The 21,783-nt window shown below is 46.5% G+C and overlaps 1 protein-coding gene across 1 annotated transcript in view; it reads left to right on the top strand.

The window, feature by feature from the left end:
* The window catches only part of MAPK4 (mitogen-activated protein kinase 4), a 124,080-nt gene that overhangs the window by 49,682 nt on the left and 52,615 nt on the right, over positions 1-21,783 (top strand).

Below are 21,783 nucleotides of genomic sequence, written 5' to 3'. Positions count from 1 at the left end.
GCTCCCCTTTCATCTGGGTGTTTCTTCGCCCCATGTCTCTCTGCCCACCTGACTGAAGCCCATGAGAGCAGGGGCTGTGTCTGATTTGCTTATTTTATCCCCAGTGCCGACCAAAGGACAGAGCACCCAGAAAGTATGCAGTAAATGCATGTCGACCGAACACCTGGATGCTTCTGCAGAACAGCTGCAGACCTCTTCGGTCCTGGGGCTCTGTGACCAGCTGTTGCCTCTCCTGCCAGAGACCCCTGTGGTGGTTCCTAACAGCACAGTTACATAAAACATTCCACATGACGTGTCTGCTTTGCCCTATTTCCAGCAATCTCCTAAAGATCTATTAATATCCATGTCCGTCATTTGCTTTTCTTTGGAAATCTTTCATGTTTCTTAATCTCCTTAGAACTTTCCCAAATCTCAATTTTTAGGGTCTTGACCTGAGGTGTATCCTGTATTCTGCCCTTTGGCCCACAAGGATTTTCAGGAGTTGTTCTTTTTTATTTTGAATCCCATGTTCTGTGTCATCTAGGTGCTTTCACATATTAGTGTTTGTGGCCTCACAGTGATGCTTGGGGGTGGCTGGTTGGCTTGGGGGTGGCTGGTTGGAGTGTGTGAGTATTTCTTTTTATAGATGAGAACACAAGGCTCAGGGTCACAGTCTCTCGACTCCCAACAGCCTTCTGATGGCTTTTACTCCAGCACACACCCTCCCCTCATCTTAAAAGCCACGAGAAACAAAATCCCGCATCCAAACCTTTGTTTCTTTGGGCCTTCCCCAAACAATGGACAGAACTTTGGACTAGAACTTAATTATCTGGTTTTCTGATCTAAGACATTTCCCATCTCCGGGCCTCAATTTATTGATTTTGTAGAATGAGAAGTTTGGACCAGATTATTAAGGATTCTCAGTAATAGTAATGATCATAATGATAGTAATAGTAATATTAGGTAACATATATTGGGCACCTCCTATGTGTCAAGCACTAAGCATTTTACAGTCTAGGAAAAACCCAGTGTTTTCCTTTACTCTCACTCAAAACACGTCTGACACCAGATGCCTGGGGGCTTTTCCCTTAGATCAGCCAATTCTGTGACACCAGCTCAGTGTCCCACAATTCAGTTTGGTTCTGACACTATCTACCTGGAGTTAGCATCAGAGCCCACCACCTGGATTTGCGATTGGTACCTGAAATGGGGATAAATGGCAGTTTTGTGAGACTGAGCCCTTAACTTGTGGGCTCATTTTACCTTAATCAACTCTTTAAAGACTTACCTATCTGTAACTCTATGTCCAAACAGTCTTGAGTTAGGACTTCAGCATATGAATGGGAGGGGGTGGGGGACACAACTCAGCCCTTAACAAAAGAGTTTTGTACGCTTTCAAGGATCGCGCCTGACAGAGTTTAGGCCTTCGGTTAATGCCAGGTCTCTTTCTGCCAGTTCTGACTTCATATCCATCCCTTTATTCCTGGGTAATGATGAGATCTGATGCTCTGTTGGCAGTGTGCGAGTGAGCATTGGGTGGAATCTGTCTGTTTGGCAGCTATTTCTAGAATGGAAAAAAAAAATCTCTCCTTCATTTTACATCCCTTATGGCATGGTTTACAGTCCTAGAGTTAACACTGCAGGCCTTGAAGTCTTAGAAAAATATTATGATAAGTCACAGTCCTTCCAACTTGCATGACATATTTTATCCAAGGACGTTAGCTTGCCTTTCAAATGTGAATTTATCCTCCTTCCCCTTGCAGCCGAATAGCTGAGGCATTAGCACTTTTCATACCAACAACAACAGGCATCCTGGAGCTGCCAAGTGCTGCTGTGCCCTAAAGTTTCCCATGTGCACTGCTGGCCTCACTTACCCTCCCGGGAGCCCACCTTTCCAAAGTCACAGCATGTTAGAGGTGAACTTCCCAATACGAACCAGGGGAGTCAAAACATAATTTAGTGCTGTTGAGTTAATGAAGATGCTCCAACGTGATAAAATGAACATGAAAAAAATGCGGGAGCCTTTTTAGAGAAAGTTCAAGTTCTGGAAGAGAGAATCGAGAATCAGCCGCAGCAGCAGCAGCATGACACCAATAGCAGCCTCTGTTGACTAACTGTGTGCCTGTTATATGCCAGGCACTAAGCAGAGCTCTTTAGGCACACTGTCTTCAATGCTTGTGCTGCCCTGAGAGCAGGTTTAATGATCCCCATTCTTCAGAGAGGAGCTGAAGCTCAATGATGCTAAACAGCTCACCTGAGGTGCCAACAGCTTGTAACCAGCAGAGATCCACAGCTGGGGGGCTGCTTATCTGCAGACCTCGCTGTGGAGGAAGTCCACTCAGGGGCTCCCATGACCAAGTGCATGGGGGAGAACAGCTGCCACCTCAATCAGGAGGGAGTGCCCTGGTCCCCAGACCTGACGAGACCTTACCCTTCAGATATCCACACCTCTGCCTGTGGGTAGAAGTGAGCAGCTTTGAAGAAACTAAAGTAATTCCTTCAGGGCTGATACAGAACTAGATGACTAGAAATGGGAGTGAACCTGGAAAACAGAAATCTTTACACTTGAGCCAAATTAACTAAGTTCTAAGACAGGAATTTGTCATCTGCTTTTTCTGTGTGTAGTTTGCACCCTCAAAGGACTCTGTTCCATAGTTGTTCATTTGAGTGGGCTCGGAGAATTTGATGTTCTCTTGAGGGAAGCTGGGAGGGGAAAAAAACTGTAATCTTAATGTCAAAGCACTTTTCTTTTATTCGTTTTCCCTTTCTGGTTGTAAAATTATGGTAATTGCATAAAATTAAGGAGAAAAACAAAATTACAGAGGAAAAAAAATTTTGTAATCTACCCCTTGCAGATAACCATCAAAATTTTAAGACTACCCTGCCAGTCTCTATTCTATATAATTTTAAAACAAAAAAAAGGATCATATTTCGCATCATTTCATAACCTTTTATCATGTAGTGCTATATTAGGCACATTTTCCAATATCTTTAAATGCCCTTTTTGAACAGAACTTTCTCTCCCCCACTGGGCAATGTACCATCATCAAATTAGTTCTTCCTCTTTGGGCGTTGGGTTAGTGGAGAGTTCCCTCCCTTGATTAGTTTACCAGGTAGGACACCCCATCAGGAACCTCCCGACAGCAGAACAGGGTGTCTATTTTGGAAAATCTATGCTATTTATATATAACTCACTGTGTTATTAGTTATCTCTAATATCAACTAACAGATCTGAACTAGTGTCTGTATCTGGTATTTATAGCCATTTCACATCCTTTCTTCCTCCTAACAGAAACAGTTTTAAATTGTCCCAAAACTTATTCTGGAGGTGAATATTAGAGAAAGATGATTCACCTTGAGAACCACGGGCCCAGTTATTGATATACATTCTCGCACATACATACATGATCTTCACATATGCACGTATGTAAGAACAAAAGGACAAGTGACAAAACCACCACACTGGGAATAGAAAAGTTCCTGTAACAAGGAGGTGTTTTGAAGGAAATCGGCAATCAGACATACTACACAATGGGGTCCACATCAGCTGAGCAGTGTGGCCGTTCAGGGCCTATGCTCTGCCACTTGGTATATCCCACCAAGGGAAACTGGGTTTATACCCCAATCTCAATTAGTTCTGGCTCCCAGGACATTTTTCTTTTTGCTTACAAAAAAGTCCTATGAATGACCTTGTCATAAGAGCAGGAATTATGACTGCTTTTATCCCTTCTACTGTGTCCTTAACATACACAGAGATTGAGAGAGAGAGAGAGAGAGAGAGAGTGAGAGAGGAGAGAGAGAGAGAGGGAGAGAGAGGGAGAGAGAGTTAGTTAGTTAGTGGCTGGGCAGCCAGGAGAGGCTAGAGAGGACAGCTTACAGACCGATGGAGCAGCCTTCTATGAATCTATCTTAAAAAAAGAAAAAAGCTCATTTCCTGTAGCAAACGAAAATTTTTTGCAAATTCACAAACCAGTTTTGTTGCTGTTTAACTTTGCAGTTGCCTAGGATCATTATCAATTTCAGGTGCTATCATATGAGCTGCCACCTGAAAAATGTTGATTGAGTGAGAAGTCTAGTTTGTGACACACAAAATCAAGCTCCATTGTCTGTTTTGTCACTAGTTCGCCAAAGACCTGGAGGAGTCACTTCGTAGGAAAAAAAAAAAAATCTTACAGCTTTCCCTCTGAGAAACATGGAACATAAAAAGTTCCTGGACATATTGTCAGGAGAAGTTGGTTCTACTCTCACCCTGTCACTAAATCATATAGATTTGTAATAGATTAATTTACATTTGAAAGGTGTTACATAGATGTTTGATTTGAACTTCTTTTAAAATATATTTTTAATTTAAGAATTATAACCAAAAAAATCACACACTCAAATGTGTTCTTTCTCAGATTTTAACATCTTGAAACCTTCAATGTGTTCGTTTCGGTTTTAGCCTACTTCAAAGTTGATTCTGCCATCCCTTTTTAAGGTAAAAATAGTGAGATTGTCAGTGTGAACTAATGAAAAAAAAAAAAGCTGTTACACATTCGCCATAACTCATCTCTGTGAGTCAGAACTTTCTCAAACATATACAATTCAATGAAATTTAAAAATAAACTGGATAAGTATTACATAAGAATAGTTTTAACGTTCTCATTGATTTATCTATAACTAAATGGTTAGAATTTATACTAAAATTGAGTAAATTAAATAGCGTAGTTCAGTACGAGTCTCGTAGTAAGTGTTCAATCACTGACAGCAGTTATCCATTGTATGTATTGGTTTCCTATAAGATTCTATTTTTTGAAAAAGGTGTTCTGCAACGTTATTTCTGAGAGTACTTCAGACGTGGCAGTCTATATCAATTATATTTTTATATATAAAACAAGATATATTTGTGCCCCCCCAACATAATAGTATATACTAATGACTATTAATGGTTTTAGTAGAAAACAGGGGACTAGAATAATTAATTAAAATGAATAAATGATAACCATTATAAAAGAAGTGTAAGCAGCATCTTAATTAATGAATTTGCTAATCATTTTCCCACTGTTTGGCTGCTGTTTGGTTGTCAGCTGAAACATATTATTGCATATTTGGAAAGAGGAAATTTACCTGAAGACTGCAAGGCTAGCCTACACACTGCAGTGCGAGAATTCCACCCAGGGGATTTTAGGGAATAAGTTTGGGGCAATTGCTCAGTAGATCATTCTAAATTAAATTGCTAAATGCTGACTCCAAATTTGGTTTAGATCAAGTTTGCTGGTGTATGCATTTTGCCTTCCATCTTTTATCTTATTTTATAAAACAACCACCCAACATATTTAGTGAAGAAAAACTTCAAGAAATTGCCCAAACCCAAGTAGTCAGGACTCACAGGAAGTTGTTTTCAAGAAACTTTGCCCCGTAATATAAATACGGGGAAGCATTGAGTAGAATTCTTTTTTAAGGTTTGTGTTTCTGGACAGAACACATGCCCCTCATTTGATTACCTTTTTTTTTCCTTTCAGGAGTCAAATGATGTTGGGACATGTGATCCAACATGGCATATCTGAACAGAGAACATTGCAGCTGGGTTCAACATACAGTGTTCAAAGCCCAGTGGTCCCTCTGTAATTAACACCCTGCAGGGGGTCGTTGGTAATCTCCCTCATCTGGAGCCTTCACAGCTAGACTAGAGGGACTCTTGTGTCATCATCCTCTTAATGGTTGCCCTTTGTTTTGGGAAAGTAGGTGTCTGCACTCCGCTTCCCTCCAAGTCTCTCTAGGTCAGCGAGTGGTTCTCAAAATCTGGTCTCAGGACCAGTAGCATCAGCACAACCTGGGAAATTGTTAGAAAGCAGATTTCAGGTCTCACCTCAGACCTCCTGAACCAGACATTCTGGGGCTGGGGCTGGTCATCTGTGTTTTAACGAGCCTTTCAAACACAGCATCAGTAATTCTGATGCTCACTCGAGTTTTAGCACCACTGCTCTGGGAAATGACTCCCATGGGCAGGGTGGCCATTCAGGAGCCATGTCTGGGGACAACTGACTGTAAGGACGTGAGGACTTAGACCCCCAACTTCATTTGGCTCTGGTTCCAGACAGCCCTCTTTTTGCTTACTAAAAATGATATAGGTGATCTTGCCAAAGGAGCCTTAACACACACATACACATGCATACACACGCACACACACAGATGTATTGACCAGGGCACTCTATGATTGTCTGTAATAGTGAAAGAATAGCTCCTCTCAGCTGTGTGCTATTTGGGGAGGTAGTCATTTTGCAAGCTGGTCTTCATCTTCTTCTGTGGTCCTCAAACTTGGCTGCCCATTGGAATTACTTGGGATCCCCGACCCATGGAAATTCTAATTTAATAGTCAGGTTGCATTCTGGGCATTGGGATTTGTTTTTCCATTAAGATTTTATTTTCTTTTTTAGAACAATTTTAGGTTCACAGCAAAATTGAGAAAAAGGTACAGAGATTTCCCATACACCCCTGGCCTCCACACATGCATCCCGCTCCGAGTGGTACATTTGTTACAATTGATGAACCTCCATTGACACATTATAATCACCCAAAGTCCACAGTTTACATTACAGTAATGTGTGTAGTGGTGGTTTTCATTTGCATTTCCCTGATGACATATGATGTGCAGCATCTCTTCATATGCTTATTTGCCATCTGTATATCTTCTTCGCTGAAGTGTCTATTAAGATCTTTGGCCCATTTTTTAAATTGAGTTGATTATTTTTTTATTCTTGAGTGTTAAGAGTTCTTTGAGTAATTTGGATAGCAGTCATTTTCCAGATATGTCTTTCGAAAATATTTTTTCCCAGTCTGTGGCTTATCTTCTTCTCTTAAAGCATCAGGATTTTAAAAGCTTCCCAAGTGGTTCTAATAGGCCTCTGGAGTTTGAGAATCAATGGGTTATAAAATATCAAGGGCACCTGAGGAAGTAAGGATGAGGATGGGTTAGGCCACAAGAGAAAAGCTCCAGAGCTGGTCCCCAGGCCACTGTCATTAGGTGCCTCCTCTCCTTAACAGCAAGACATGAACCCGGTCTGGGTCCTTCCCAGCATCTTGTCCGTGGGATGGAGACAGCCTCCCATCTCTGGAGCATCTTCCCACTTTGCCCTGGTGACCCTGAGGTTGACAGTAAGTGAATGACTTGCAGGTCTTTCTCATTTTAATCAATGAATGCAAGCCATGTTTTTGTTTTTGTTTTTGTTTGTTTATTTTTTAAGGAAACCGTTTAAAAGAGGCTTATGAGAAGCCGCCATCCCCTATCCCATCCCTGACCCAAATGTCCAAGCATTTCTTTCTTTAGTTGTTTTGTTGGTTAGTTCCATTATCTCTAAGTAATATTCTTCACCTGCGTTTTAGTGTTTTGTTGTTGTTACTGCTCGTTTTATTGTTAAAGAGTCATTTAAACAGAAAGGGCAAATCTGCTTGCCTGCCTTTAAACAATCTGATATTATGTCAGGTATTTATTAATATTTTTTTGTTACTCCTTAATATTCCTCGCTAGAATGCAGGCATTGTGGTCAGCATCTTTATTTGATTTTGATACTAATTATCACAAGATTTTGATACTAATTATCACTTTTTAAAAAGCTTATATTTAATATTCTTTAACATCAAGTGCTTATATCCATTCTTTAACTTCCTGTCTCTCTCCATCAGCTTTCAGCCTGGCTCCCAACTCAGCATGAGAATATTGTTTCTTCTCCTTTCTTCTTCCTTTCCATCTCCCCAACAGTTTTTCTCTACTGAATCTTTTCTTTACATGTCAGAGTAGGTGACATTTACATTTTGTTTGTGACGCATTTATCTATAGATCGATCCTAAAAGTTGGAAACTAGTAAGTAGCATTTACTTTAAGAATTTGTAGGGGAGGGGGGGGAAAAAGCAAAAACAAAAAACTTACCCTCCTTGCTGACGCGCATCTCAGCAATTATTCTCCATATTATTCCCCATCGGAATTCTCGACAACATCTCTTCAGAACGTGGGGTTTAAGAAGAGATTTAAGGATTTAAGAACAGGGTTAAAAGAAGAGGATGGGAAGGGGAGGAGCAGGACCTGCTCGCTTTTGTACGAGCAGAGTTGGAGTGGTGGGGAAGGGCTCTCCCGTGGTTTCACATTCAAACCTTCAGTGATTCCACAATTTCAGGCCCCTCCCACCTGCTGGTCGACCTCAACCTGGTGCTTCTCCAGGTGTCAGTGAAGCCATAAGCATCCTCCTTGGCTGCCCCCTGCTCCTGCCCTCCACCCTCAGCATGCATTCTGCCCTGAGGCTTCCAAACTTTCATCCTTTTAGAATGTGTTGAAATCCCCTGTCTACCAGTCCTTTCCCTCCTGGTCTCTTTGTTATGGGTTTATATTGATTTAAAGACCCCCTTACTATCATTTTAATGCCATCTAAGTGGAAGGGGAGATGAATGCCTGCTTGGTCCACACCTCAGTACGGCATCTGAGTTGCCTCCCCGTCTCTCTGCAGCTGCCCCCCAGTAGGACTTGAACGCAAGAAGGTGTGGGATTTCTATGTTGGAGAGGAGACCTTGCTTAGCTAACTTTTCATTTGGGTAGCAGGGAAGAGAGAAGGGGAGAACAGAATATGATAGTGTAAAATAATGTCCATATTTGGTTGCCTTGGTAACAGCATCCCTCTGTAAATAACACCTGGTGGGGTTGAGGGAGCAGAGAGGAGAGCTGCTGGCAGGGGGCTGATGGGAGAAGGGAAGGTAATCACCACATTGGAACCACGCAGTGGCTAGGATCAGCTAGCGGGCTGGGAACAAAGTCACACCTGTCATTGGTATCTGGAAGGCCCCAAACCTGTTCAGTCATGCAAGCAAAAGAGTTTTTTGAGCAGGAAGAACAGACAGCGGGGCTTTGTGGGTGTGGGGCACTGCTTCAGTTACGTTATCCTTTACCTGCTCAGAGGGCCTCCTTGCCTCTCTTTTCTCCTTTTCTCAGCCTCCCAGGAAATGACCTTCAGGATGCCAATTTACAGTTCCCTCCAATAGGTGGGAACTGTAAATTGGTGATGCCTAACCTTTTCTAACCAGGTGATGCCTAACCTTTTCTAACCAGGTGATGCCTAACCTTTTCTAACCAGGACACAGGTTTTCATTCCATAGAGACAAAACTTAAATACAGAACCCTCGGGAGAGGAAAGCGGGTGTCTTAGTCACACTGAAGTATAGATGGCTGGGCTCAAAGCCTCATATAGGCGCCAACGGGGAAGAGTAGGAGTGTTTGAAAGGCAGTAGAGAGGGCACTGCAAAGAAAAGGAGCAGAAAGTCACCTTGGAACCATCCAGACAGATTTCTGCACCATTTGTCTGTGATTGGCTGTTCTGAGGGGATACCGCTATTCAGAGTTGCAGTGGGGAATAAGGGATGGTTTGAGGATTATCAAGGAGAACCATCTGCAGGGGGAAGATGGGAGCAATGGAAGAGAGGGGTGAACACAGAGGAAATGGGGTGGCTGAGAAAGAGGGAGGAAGGGAGGGAGGGAGGAGGATGGAAGGTGGGATATAGCAAAAAACAAAACAATTGGAAGGTGAGGGAGCTTTCTGTGGAACAGTTAAAGCTATGGGATTAAAGATGAGGGATGAATGCTGACGTGCCTTCCAAAATGGCCCTAGAATCTGGCAGGGCACCAGGAGCTTTCAGAGTTGGCAGATGGTTTTGCTGTGCTGGGGTTGGAGGAGGGACGCGCCTGTGAGAATCCACGCAGAATCCTGCTGCTGTGTGATTATTAAACACTATATATAGCCATTCGATACTAGCAGCGGGAGCCAGTTATCTTTCTTGGGGTTTCCTACAACAAGCCTATTAATCTGATCGCTGTCACCGGTCACAAAAGGAAACGGAAGCAAGAGAAATGCAGTCCCTTGAGAAGGAGCACTTGGCAAGCTATTGGCAATTGAGTGGTATCACTTAGCACACCAGCTTCATGGCCTGATTACTGGATAGCTCTTAGCTGTGTGGGGCATTTAATTCACTCCGGCAGCCTAATAGGGTCTGGAGGCAGACTACTGGGGTTCCCAGCTCTGCTGCTTCCCAGCTGAGTATGCTTGATCAAGTTCCTTCACCAATATGTGCCTCAGTTTCCCCATTTGTAAGATAGAGGCAATACTAATATATTCCTAAGAATGTTATTGTGAAGTTAAATGAGATAAAGTCCATCGTTACCTGTTGTTACCTATGAGAAGGTGAATAACATCTATGTGATTATTACTTCAGCAGTCTTCTGTGGGATATTTTTATTTTTCACACTGCCTTCATGCCTATAGTTTTTAACTGTCACAAAAGCCCTGTGAGACTAATGTGGAAGGCATTAAAGTTCTGGTTAACAGATGTAGAGACCGAGGCTCGAGGCCATGTCGTCTATCAGTGGCAGAAATCGGACTTGAACCCAGAGTGTTCTCATAAGCCAGAGGTTCTCCACTCCACTGCACTTAGAATCACCTTCTCCCACAGATCCCATTCCTGCGGCCGAAGCCCAGGCAGTCCCTGAAGCCTCCCTCCGTGGGAGACGGCCTCCTCCTTGCAGTTTCCAAGAAATTAGAGGAGAGGCTCTTTTCGAAAAATTAGTGAGAATCCTGCAAGGGTCATTTCCCCCTGGCTGTTTTCTGGTGGGTGGAGGGGTCGTTCTGCTCTGCATCTATGTCCTGGGAGCACACCTGGCTGGTCAGAGAGAGGAGTCCCACCAGGAGCGTGGCATGGAGCCGGGTAGGCTCAGCTCAGACCACCTCAGTATAGACAAGGTATAAACCACGGCCTGTGGGTTTGTGCAAGAATCTGTCAGAGGACCTGCAAGGGGCCGCTCGCCCCAGGCTCCCCAGCAGCTTCGGGCCAGGCAGCGCTTGAGAGAAGGCCACCCTGGAGCCTCTTCCTTCTCATAGGACAGATGAGGATGACACCTCCTGCTCCAGCTCTCGTAGGAGGAATGAAAGATCCTCTGTCAGGCCTCGCCTTCCTCTCTAGCCCCATTTTCCTCCATGCCGCCTCTGGCCCAGCAGATCCAGCCCACCGACTGTCTCTGTTCCACCAACACCAGACTTCTCAAGGCTCTCATGGTTCTGACCCCCCACTGAGAGTGCTCCCCCTTCCCCCCACCCCACCTCCTGGGTAGCCTCTACTCACTCTTCATGTCTCAACTTAAATGTCACTTCTTAAGAGAATCTGCCGTTTTTCCCCAAAGTAATAACATTGTGTACTTTCCTGTCATACATGGATCACGATTGTCATCGTACGTAGGCACTATTTGTGCTATTGTTTGTGTCACTACTACCCCTTCACCCCTGGAGTGTAAGTTACATGGAGCCAGGACAGTGTCTGCGTTATTCGCCCCTGGTTCCCCTGGCCTGGTACATAATGATGCTAAGTAAATATTACATGAAAGTATTAAATATTAAATAGTACTGCATGCAAGTGCTTCGGACAATGAGAAGTTGCTTTGCAAATGTGTTTTCATCTTAATTTTATTGCTATCCATGGGGCTTCCAAATAATAAAAGAACTGGCTATGGCAGATGAGGCTTCTAGAAGAATCAGGCAAAACGGGTCACACAGAGAAGTCTGTTCCTGAAGGCGGGAAGTAGACAAGCAAGCCCAAGGAGGGAGCTTGTACTCAATCTTGGTAAACAACCTGACTTTAGCATCCCGAGATTGTCAGTGTGATGATCTGAAAGCCAGAAGGGGGAATTAAAAGGAATGAGCACCCGAGGGAATGGCATGCAGTCGCTCACTGGGTTTATTTTTGCTTATGCTGGTCTCTTCCTACTGTGTTCATGACACCTTGACTTTGGTGTGTGCTCAAGAGAGCACGCAGTCACCAGGATTCTACCAGAAAAACGTTTTCTGTGATCCCGGTTTCTTTCAGTTCTGCTGGACTCTCTCCAACACTCCTACTAAATCTATTTATTTCCACACCTCCACTCAGCTCTCACCTGACCTGACCATCATCCACACCTTTGCCAAAATTCCTGGGTGCTCTCCCATGGCAGTCTATAAACCCAGCCTGGTCTTCAGTGCTCACCCACCCATTCAGCCACTCCCTCGTGTCATTCAACCTAAACATTCTGGAAAGCTGACCATACTTCCACCAGCAGGTCACCCCTCCAGGGGAATGCATCTTTATGAATTACTTCCCCCAAGCTCCTCTTCCAAACATTTTCTACCAGCCTCATTCCTACCCCTGTCTCTTTATTAGTTCACCAACTTTTTATTGAGCATCTACTGTGTGTCAGAAACAGTGCAAGTCTTTCGCTCTTGGGTGTCCCAGTTAAGTGGGAAGAAGGATCCACAGAGACATACAGTCCCATGAGATCACTGCCTGCCACAGGTGTATGCACTGTGCTCCGTGAGCTTGGAGAACAGTGACATTTGGGCACAGCATGAGTAGGGTTGCTTCAGGAGCACAAAGAGGACAGTATCACCAGCAGATGGGCGGCATGGCTGGGAGCGTGGTGAATCGGGGGCAGTCACTCCAATCTGTGAGGCTGCAGTATGGGGTGCAGTTTATGGGAGCGGTTGGACATGAGGCAGGAAGACAGATGCAGGTCTGATGTGGGGGCTGTGTGAGGGGCTTGGGCTTTAATCTCTGGGCGGTGGAGAGCTATTAAAAATATTTTAAGATGGGAAAATGAAACGATCAGATGTATTTTAGATATATTGGAGGCAGGAAGGAAGATGGATGGGGGATGCAAGTAGCTGGTAGAGAGAGCATTGGGAGCTGTTGGGACTTCATTCATTCATTCTAACTATGTTTATTGAGGGACGCCACAGATGCCACAGTGCGCTCAGCTCCAGGGAAGCAAAAGGTTCGCTTCCTCTGCTGCTACGGTAAGGGCAAAAGCTAAAGGTGGCAGGATGCAGACTCTGGACACATAGGGATGTCCAGGACCTCAACCAAGATAGTATGAGTGAAGAAAAAAGGACAGATTGCAATACAGAGCCTCACCTCCCTCTCATGTCACCCACCACCTTAACCCTGTTCATTCTGGTCACAGCCCTCACCACACTTTCCCTGGGACCTGACCTCATAGCGAGACCTTGGAAGGCGGGTGAAAGGGAGACCACGTCCAGCCTGAGAAAGCATCCTGAGCACCGGCACAGGGCATGGCGAAAGGTCACCAAAATTTTGCCAGGCCTCATCCCAGTCTCCTTTTCTGACAATTTAAAAGAGAAAAGTAAATCTTGGCTCTTTGGAGCATGGGTGAGCATAGCATTGATGCTAGCGCTGCATCCTTCAGCAATTGTGTCAAAGAAAGACAGAGCAAATTGATCCACAGGGTTATAAGAGATCCCTGTCAAAGTCAGTGTTTCCTTTGGCTTTTTGTTTTATTTCAAAGAAATACTTTCCTTGTAAAACTAAACAAAGAGATGAGGAAGCGGGCGTGGGTCCCTGACCCTGCACCCACTTCTGGTTGACAGAACCCTTGCCTCCATCCTAACGAGACCCCCATTGTCTTTCTGAGGTCGGGCCTCTGAAGTTGCCCCGAGGCTCTATGTCTGCCCGTGCTTGGGATCCTCATTTGCAACTTAAGTGGTATATTCGGAACTAAAAACAATTTACATTGCTACTTGAAAAAAAAAAATGATTTTATCATTGGCAACATAAAGCCTTACTCTAAAAGCAACAGTCTGCCTACCATGAAGGTTCTCCCTGGAAGGGTGGGGGTTCTGTCCCCTCTCAACATCCTCAGTGAGAGGTGACCAGTGCAGGAGGAGGCAGCCCCTTCCAGCCGCCCCTTCCTACTAGCCAGCTTGTATTTCTTCCCTTCTTCCCGCATATTCTAGAGGGCAGCTCTGTCCATGACACGTAGCCACTCAACTGCTTTACTTACTCCTTTGAGCCCCGGTTTGCCCTGGTCCCCTGGCACTGGTAGATATTGAGGGCAACATCTATCAAGTAGCCTTTCTCCCAAAGGGTGGCTCGGAGGCTGGGTCTACGTTTAAGCCTAGGAGTGGCTGAGACCTTCCCCAGACAGCCCTCTGCCCGGACCCAGTGACGTCCTTCTTGTTCCAGACATATGTGAACTCCAGGTCATAACACAGAGACAGAGCCTGGTTTGGGCTGGTTTTTCAGAACTCATTAAACCCTGAGATTCATTTATCTGGAGTGCGTGTAAAGAAGGGGAGAGGCAAAGGAATGCTTTACTGCGTCACCGTCCAGCCCAGGCACTCACACTGCCTTGGCTGGGGTGCCGGCCCTGATCCAGATTTCCAGCTAACTGTGCGGTGCAGGTAAAATCCAGTTCCTGGCCTAGGACTCCCTGTACCTGGGAGAACTGTGGAGTTCTTGGCTGCCGGCACGATTCATTTGTCAGGCTAATGCACCGCATTGTGTTGGTCATGCTGCTACTGCTGCCGTTGTCAAGGTTCCAGCATTTTCTGCAGCGAGGACTTTATCGATGTGTCTGGCTAAGGCTCCTGGGCATTAAGGATGGTCTGAGCATGCCAGGTGCTACCAATAGCCAACCAACTCAAAAAGAAGGCAGGCAGTGGCCTCTGGGAGTGAAGGTGGGCTCGCTCTTTCTTCTCATTACTCTCCCTTTCTCCTCATTCCTCCTCCCCGATCAATCGCCTTCTTCCTCTCTCTCCCTAGTTCCTTCTCTTAATTGCACTCCCCTAACCTGGGACCAGACCTTGCCTTGTGTCATCAGAATTCCGAGTATTTGGTTTCTCACAAATGCATAAGCCCAAGACTGTCCACATCCCTGTGATTCATTTGCTGTCTTGGTTATATCTGAATAGACAGAGGTGTCTCTTACTCCTGGCCTTATGGGGCCCATCTCCCCTTAGACTAAATGCAGCTGGGACTTTTCTTATGCAGCAGACACTGGCTCAGCCCCTGTGAGGCCAGGCGCTACACCAGGCACCAGCCTGCATGTCCTCAGTGGGGACAGAGACCGATGTGCATCCCCTCCTTCCTCCGTCCCTGGAGGCAGCCTGGCTCCCAGCTCTGCTCTCAGAGAAGGGACAGCATCCCAGCTGGGAAGGCTGGCAGTTGCTGCCATATTGTCTATCTATGATGTATTTTTTCCTGATACAGAATAATTACTTAAGTATTTGAGGAGGAAGAGCTGCTTTTTCACAGATAGCCAGTCTCTGCCATGCACGCTCTTTGCCAGCTGGGTCAGGATCCCCTTGCTCATTTGACAGAGGGAGGCTGGGTGTCCACCAAGTCAACCTGAGACCCAAGCAATGCCTGGAAGGGCCTGTTCCAGGAAAATACTGGCAGCCTGGGCACTCTATGAAGCCTGGTCCCTGTATCTCTGAGTGACCTTGGAAGGGTCATTTTCCTTTTCTTGGCCTCAGTTTCCTCGTGTGGCAGCGGAGGGCATGCCAGTCCCTACAGCAGTTAATATGAACTGACCTGGTGCTACTCTGACACCTGAAGGCTGGATGGTCATCTTTCCCCAAATGGAATGAAACCAGCTAAGAATGCACATGCCGGATGGTGAGAAACCCAGTGTCAGCATGTGGGGTCCGGTTCTTTGAGTCATTGATCTAAGAACCCCAGGGCGGGGGAGGGGCGAGTTCATCCGTCCATCGCCCACCTCCCTCTTCCTCTGCTGCTTCTATTGCTTTCTTTTCCAGCCTTCCTCCAGCCCCTTCCTGGGCAGTGGAGCCACCTGTCTTCCTCTCCAGGGAGTTCATAATCTGAAGGCTGATCACTTCCTTCTTCTCCCTCCCATGTCCAGAGGGGTTTGTGTGTGGAATCCCTCACAGGCTTGCCTGGGATTCACTGTTCCCAAGAGAGACTCCCCGTGTCTCTCCTGCTAGAGCAAGGAAGAAAGTAAAAAAGCAGGCACCCAACAGCACACCTTTCCTCTCCAGTGGGTCATGTTCCTGCGACGTGATCTCTGTAGCACATGGTTCTGACTCTCAGGGTCTGATAGCCTGTCAGTGAGAGAGGCGCTCACAAGGAGAGCGGGAGAGAGAGGGCTCGGGACGTGCGGAGGCAGAGTGCAGTAAGTCAGAACACAGCCGTGGCCTCGCCGTAATGGACTTGGTTAATGTCTCAGTCAGTTCGGCTGCTGTTAAAAAGTACCATAGACTGGGTGGCATATAAATAACAGAAATTCATCTCTTACAGCTCTAGAACTTGGAGAGTCCAAGATCAGAGTGCCAGTATGGTCAGGTTCTGGCGAGAGCCCTCTTCTTGTCTGCTGATGACCGACTTCTCATTGTATCCTCTCATAGCAGAAAGAGGGAGAGAGACAGCTCTCAGGGGTTCCTGTTATCAGGGCACTAATCCCATTCGGGAGGGCTCCATCCTCATTACCTAATTAGATAGAGATCATTGAGCCTAAAGGTACCTCAGTCCTACCACCTGCCACGAAAAAAATAAAAAAGACTCAAAACACATGTGTAATGGCTGGTTGGGCCAATCCTCGCCTCTTCCCACGTGGAGGCCACTCACTGTTGGAGGAGTGTGAAGGTCCAAGCCTGAGGGATGAGAAAGGGTAGCGCATCCAACCCCCAAGCTAACATCACTATGGAAACTGTTCATTTTAATATAATTGGGTTGTGGTCATGACTTATCTCCAATTTGTGCTTTATCCCTTTGAAAGTACATCTGCATGGCCAGCCTCTGTTTGTTCTTCTCCCCATGAGTAAGTGGGGGTAGTGTGGTTATTCCCACTTCACAGATTTGAAACTCTTTGCTTGAGAGTTCACAGGCAGCAGCAAGAGTAGAACCCAGGCCTCCTGGCTCCCAGCCCATGGCTTTCCTCCTCAGCTGTGACAGGGTCCACGGACTGTTGCTGTCACCTGAGCTTTTGAAATACCACTTCTGTCATTTGTGAACAAAGAGATGCAATCACCAGGAGAGGGACATTTTTTTTCTGCCCTACAAATGATTTCTTTATACCTCTGAGCACAACCCCTGTAAATGATTAGCTTCCATGGGTAACAGGAGGTAGCCATGTGCATATATTCGCTGGATAATGGGGCAGGTGACTGGGTGAGAAACAGGGCTGCTGAAAGGGAGTCAAGAACTCTTATGAAATTTAAAGGGACGGAATGCAGATTAGAATCAGACAAGACCTGCGAAATGATCACCTCTAGTTGGCAACTCTCAAAGGGAGGAAAGAGGCAAGTACAGCGTATCACAGATTTGAATTTGTGACAATGAGCTGGAGCGTGACACTTCCCAGAACGTATTTGTTCTGCCCAAATTCTGTTATTGATTATTGAGTAAGTTAGGAATTAGGCACCAGGGCTAACAGTCATGCAGACGGTGTAGTCCCTGCCCTCTCCGGGGTCCCTTCCCGTCAGATATGGAAGATAAGCAATGAAAGCCAAAACAAAAAGAGAGAAAAGTGACATGAGACGGAGAGGACAGGGGGACATGGCCTGACAGGTAAGTTCATTTGAGGAGGGAAAGGAGCATCATGGCAGGCTTCCTGGAGAAAGGGGCATTTAAACTTACACCTGAAGGATGAGTAAGGATTATCCAGGGGAAAAGGAGAGGGGACACTGTGTGGAGGCCCAGAGGCAAGGGAGGACGTGACATTTTCAATGACTGAAAGACATTCTGTACGGATGGTGAATAGATTCAAGAAAACCATGAGATCAGAGGCTGGCGAAGTTTAGAAGGGATGTCACTTCCCAAGATGACTTAAGAGAGTAAAGTAAATCCTTCTCTAAGGAACTGGGAAAGCAGAAAAACAAAAGCAGGCACTCAGGTTGTAAGAGGGGTGAGTGGGGGGAGAGCCCCCACGGGAGATGACCGAGTACACTGCTCTTGGAACCATGGCTGGATTAAGACCCAGGCTTTCCCCCTTTCTAGAGTGTGATCTCGAAGTCACTCCAACTGCAAAAAGGAAGGACAAGGAGGAAACAGGCATCTATTATGCACAAGGCATACACTGTGTTTATTCACTTAGGGGATTAGCTACACCTACCTCGCTGTTGTGAAACTTAAGTCATTGTTGAATGTGCGTTACTGTGCCCAGCACATAGTAGGCCCTCAAAAAATGCCGGCTGAGTTAGACTGTGTGCCTGGGGAACAAGGCAAGATCCCAGTTGTAGCAAAGGGAGTGTGCAGTCAGAGAGCCATGCCGTGGACGCAAATAGGCTCCACCCTGAGTGCCAGCTTCAGGCAGTCAGTAGAGGCTCTAGGGGTGCTGTTTGAGAAGAGTTCTGGTTTTCTTGTTTGTCAGAAAAGAGAGGGCAAAAATTGATAATCAATGTCTGCTATGGGTGCAAAACAGGTCCATAGTAGTATGTATGACATGAATTTGCCCTTATCTAAAAGCAAGATAACATAATGCTGTATCCTTTAGCTGTAAACCTGGACTCTTTCAATGTCCCTGCCATGGGCTGACCTTGCAGGTAGGAAGTAAGTGGTCCCATGTACAGGCCCCAAAGTTTGGCAGGAAAGGTAAGGTCTGAACACTGAGAACCTCAAGGATCCATGACTCTGCTTTCCTGTGATGAGCTCACAGGAAGGAATCTCCCAGTTCAGGGAAGGCACAGGGGCCTGTGGACTCTGGGCAATGGATGCTAAAGCAAGTCAGGGAGAAATGAAAGATGCTGGCTCTGCCTTGAGAAGTGTAGCCCCTGGCTGGGATTTCTGTCCTTTAGAAGACAGTGCAGACTAAGCAAGCTCCAGATGGGGCCTCACCTTAGTTAGGCACTGAAGTCACAACTGTCCTGATTTACATTTTGAAAGTGGCCAAGATCTTCTGCAATCCCAGGTTTCCTTCCTTAAAAAAGAGAATGAGAAGTTTCCCCTGGACCCCACAAAGGTCAAATGCAGCAATCATCTCAAATCAGAAGGATTTAAATGCTTGCGTGCACACACCCCCTCGCACACTTTTGATCCAGAAGTCGGACCCCCGGGCTTCAGCCTGGGCAGGTGCAGCCTCTGCAGTCTGTGCCGTTCCCGTGGCGACTAGAGCCCACACTTCGCATGCAGAGACCCAGAGTGCCCTGTCTCCCCGGCTTCGTGCCGACGCGAGCATGGAGTTCCAGTGAGGCCACTGGCATTTCTTTCTGAGCTATTTCAGACTTGTTGCGAGGCCTGGGTAGTCTTTGTTCTCCCTGGCTGGTTATATAATTTTCAAGAGAGAAGGCAGAGCAAAGACTCAACAGAAAGCTCACAGAGTTTGCTTTTTGGAGAGGAGGCAAATCCCCCCACCCCACTCACCAGGGCCTGATGTTCTCTCTGCTCACTGTTTCTTCCAGCCCTCAGGACTTCACTCACCCCCTCATGGTGACAGCAAAACAACAGGGTCCCCTTCCTGTTTCTTACTGGGCAGCAGCCCCACCAGCATGTTCTAGAGGAAACCCTGTAAGGAAAATGAGCCAGAGTGGGTAGCATCACTACCTCGCAGGGACGTTGAGATGTTTGCGCATCCCAGGGGAGGATGCTTACTGGGGCCTGGCCTGGGGGCCCCGTGTCTGGCATAAAGGCCTGGTTTAGACCCATCATGAGTCACATATGCCCTGCCCCAGACATATTTATTTTAAATTAAGCAGGGCGTTTGGCTTGGGTCAGCTACTGTCCTGCCGGCTGGTGTGTGAAAGGTTACCCAGGATCTCGGCTGGGAAAGGTGCTGGGCGTGAGGGCACGAGGCACAGGGAGTGCAGCCCGAGCACATAGGAGCAACCATCTGCCGGCACACCTGGGTTTCCGCAAAGGGAAAGGGCTTCCTGGCACAGGCAGGCTATTTCACAGCAACTCCCGGCCAGCTGGCCTCCTGGGCGGAGGGTGGCACTTCATTTCAAATGCTGAAAGACCAGGAAGAGTTGTTTCTCCTAATTCCTGGGAGCACTGCTGCTGCCTGGAGGGTAAAGCCAGCCCAGTCTCAATGCTAAAAATCAGATAACACAATGATAACAGCCCCGGGACCCGCAGGTTCTTCCTTAGTGAGGAAACGCCTTCCAGTCACTGCTCTTTTGGGGACTGTGTGGCATCCTCGCTGACTTCCCCCCTAACCCCCACTCGCTCTAGGAGAGTCAAAAGCTTTCTTTTCTAGACCACAGGGACATGTTCTAAACTTCTCTTTTCCATCTGGGTCATACTTGGTCATAACCAAAATCTTACTGCTAACATGTAGCCACTCCTGCGTCCCTTGGAATGTGTTTGTGACCCTCCTGTATGCCAGACACTGGGCTAGGTCCTGGGGCTACATCAGTGAGAAGAAGAGAGGTAAGGTGCCTCCTGAGGTTCTGGCTGGCTCTGGAATCTGACAAGATCTAAAATAGCTAAGACTCAGACTTTTTAAGGTCTCAGGCCACGTTTGCCTCTTTGCCATCTTGGGAGCATTAAGAACTGAAGGTCTCCAAGCCTCTCCTCTCCATTAGTTATCTACTGCTGCGTAACAAACAGCCCCCCAATTTAGCATCTTCAACAGCATTTATTGTCACATAGTTTCTGTGGGTCGGGATTCTGTCCATGGCTTAGCCAGGTGCCTGTGACATCTCTTGTGAGACCTCAGTTGGGCTGTGGTCAGGCCTGTAGTCTTCTCAAGGCTTACCTTGGGGAAGATCTACTTCCAGTGTCACTCACGTGGTGGCTGGGGTCTCCCCAGAGGGCCGCCTCATGACATGGCCACTGAATTCCCCAAGAATGATCACCCGAGATGAAAGCCACAGTCTTTTAATAAGCCAATCTCAGACTTGACATCCCATTACTTATGCCATATTCTGTTCCTTAGAAGTGAGTCAGTAAGTTCAGCACACTCTTGAGGGGGGAATCTTTGGTGGCCGGCTAAGGAGCTGCCTTTTGCATTCTCCGGGACCTTCTCTGATTTGCCTAGTCCTAACTCCTGCTCTCCTTGCAGTGGGAATCATGCTGTTAGCTCCTGAATACTGTCACTTCTGTAACTGTCATGGTTGTGGTTCTTCTTTCCCTTTAGGAATATAAGCCCCTTAGGGTCAGGAGCCATGTGTTCTACATCTCTTTATTTCCTACTTAGACCAACCATGCACTGAGCTAGTGACTGTCATTAGATAATTCAGCCTTCAGTTGAAACAAAAAAAGACACAGTAAACATGTCTTAACGATTGGGCTTGACGATCTCACTCGGGAAGAAAGCTGGAGGTAGGCATTTCAAGGCTTGGCTCAGCTACGCGACAAGGCCCCAGGCTCATCTGCTAGCTCTAAAGTGCTGGCTTTTGTCGCCAAGCTTGTCATCATGTGGTCTCGAGGTGGCTGCTGCAGCTCCAACACCACTTCCTTCCACAACTGCATTCAAAGAAAGGGAGTAAGCCCCACTCCTACCCCAGCGGACTTTCCTTTGAGGCTCATTGTCCAGAAGTAGATCAGATAACCACCCCCAAACCAACCACTGCCAAAGGGGAATTGATTTACCACAATAGGCTTAGACTCGTGGCCTTCAGCAGGGATAGCTGTGGGAGGTACCATCGGCCTCTAGGATTTTGGAAATGTGTGAGGCTGCCACAGCAACCAGGAAGTGCTGTTGGCATTTAGTGAGTCGGGACCAGGGCTGCTAAACTTTTTGACAGTGGTGCACTGTACAGCTTTATAAAACAAATAACTCTTCTTCTCAGATGCCAATACTGTCTCTGCTGGAAACTGCTGTTTTAGATCAGTGGTTCTCAACCAAGGATGATGATGTGCCTCCTCTACTGGAGATAGTTTTCAATGTTTAGAGACATTTTGGTTGTCGCAACTGGGGGGTGCTTCTGGCATCTAGTGGGCAAAGGCCAGGGAGTCTGCTAAACTTTCTATAGTGCAGAGAACAGCCCTGCAGCTAAGAATGATTTGACTCAAAACGTCCGTTGTGCTGAAGCTGAGAAGCCCTGGTTGAGACCTGTCGGGAGTCATCCTGGA

Source organism: Pteropus alecto, unplaced genomic scaffold (assembly GCF_000325575.1).
Source record: "Pteropus alecto unplaced genomic scaffold, ASM32557v1 scaffold146, whole genome shotgun sequence".
NCBI lineage: Eukaryota > Metazoa > Chordata > Mammalia > Chiroptera > Pteropodidae > Pteropus > Pteropus alecto.
Note: the sequence above shows the minus strand (reverse complement) of the source record. Positions and strands in the feature narration are given on the sequence as shown.